The sequence below is a fragment of the Ambystoma mexicanum genome, chromosome 10, assembly GCF_040938575.1.
Source record: "Ambystoma mexicanum isolate Mex_15411 chromosome 10, UKY_AmexF1_1, whole genome shotgun sequence".
Lineage (NCBI taxonomy): Eukaryota > Metazoa > Chordata > Amphibia > Caudata > Ambystomatidae > Ambystoma > Ambystoma mexicanum.
This window is the reverse complement of record NC_090932.1, coordinates 1,312,259,159-1,312,260,607: the sequence shown is the minus strand read 5'-3', so window position 1 is coordinate 1,312,260,607 and position 1,449 is coordinate 1,312,259,159.

The window sequence follows — 1,449 nt, the reverse complement described above, 5'->3', positions numbered from 1 at the left end:
GTTCCCTTTATGAACGGGCTGAGGCATTTCCCGAGTGCCTTGGTCGTACAATGGTACAGTCTTTTAAGACCTGTTTGTCAGACCCACAAGTACATACACAGCCCCAAAGTACGCCTTCTGAGTCTTTCCTCCAGGGATAGGGGGCCTCGGGCAACTCCAAGTTGCATGGGTTCACTCTCGTCTGAGGTTTTTGTAGTCTTGGTATTTTCTGCTCTTGGCACTGTAGGGTTCAGGCGATACCGACCTCTTCTCCTTTCCAGATTTCTCTCCTGAAGTCTATATACCATTTGAAGCACCAGGGATATAATTTCAGCTAGGTTGTGAGGGGAGGAAACCCCCTCTTTAAGTTGCTCACTTAAATGCAGTCGAAATATGATGAGAAGGGCGTCATCTGGCCATGTTTCAGAAGCCAATTGTTTGAACTGTGTGATGAAAGAAAGGACTTCCATATTTCCTTGTTTTAGGTCCAAGAGCAAGGTAATACAATTTACAGGAGATTCCACAGGCAACAATGTGAGACATAGGATTCACAGGTTTTCAGAATATGCGTATTTACAATCAGTTAATCTGTAAATATTGATCAGTAGGTATTTACAGATACAGTAACATTATACAGTTATAGGGTTCTCAATGCTCTGAACCTTAGTGCAGCACAGTGGTAGACAGGGTCTGGCGACTACTCCTGCTGAGGGAGGACTACAGGTTGAGGTAAGGAGTCAGGTGTCGAGTCTTCTGCGGAATAAGGGGGAGAGAGAGGGGGTGGTGGTGGGGGTCCGTTCTTATGGCTAGAGGTAGAGCATTCCAGCCTTCAGTTGCCACAACTGGGAAGCTGCATCCCTTGGCCTTGGTTCTTTTCAATTTGGGAACTGTAAGAAGGAAAGCTGAGGCAGAGCGTGTGGGCTTGGTTGTTTGGGTTGGAGTGAGCCAAGGTTGTGAGATATTTGGGAGCTATATTGGTAAGGCACTTGTGGGTGATTGCCATTGTTTTGAATCTGATTCTGTCCTGAATCGGCAGCCAGTGCACTTTGCGTGAAGTTTTTTGATACTGCTGGTCGCTGTGCCAGCCAAGAGAATACTACTATAGTCGAGTTTCGACAGAATGAGGGCTCTTGCTAAGGTCAGGCAGCTGTCGGTTGATAAGTAGGGTCTGCAGGTGTTAATGAGCTTGGCAATATAAGCTGCTGATGAGATCATTGAGTTGACTTGTTTGGAAAAGGTTAAGGAGATGTCCAGATACACGCCCAGCGTTTTGACTTCTTTTGAGACAGTGATGGTATTCCCGTCTATTGTGAAGTGTTTGTATTTGGGGTCAAGTTCTTTTAGGCGTGTTTGGGTGCCGACCAATAATAACTCTGTTTTGTCATCATTTAGACAAAGTTCATGTTGGGCCATCCAGGATTGGATCATCAGATATACATTTTTGAGGATGGTAGTCTGTATCGTAATCTC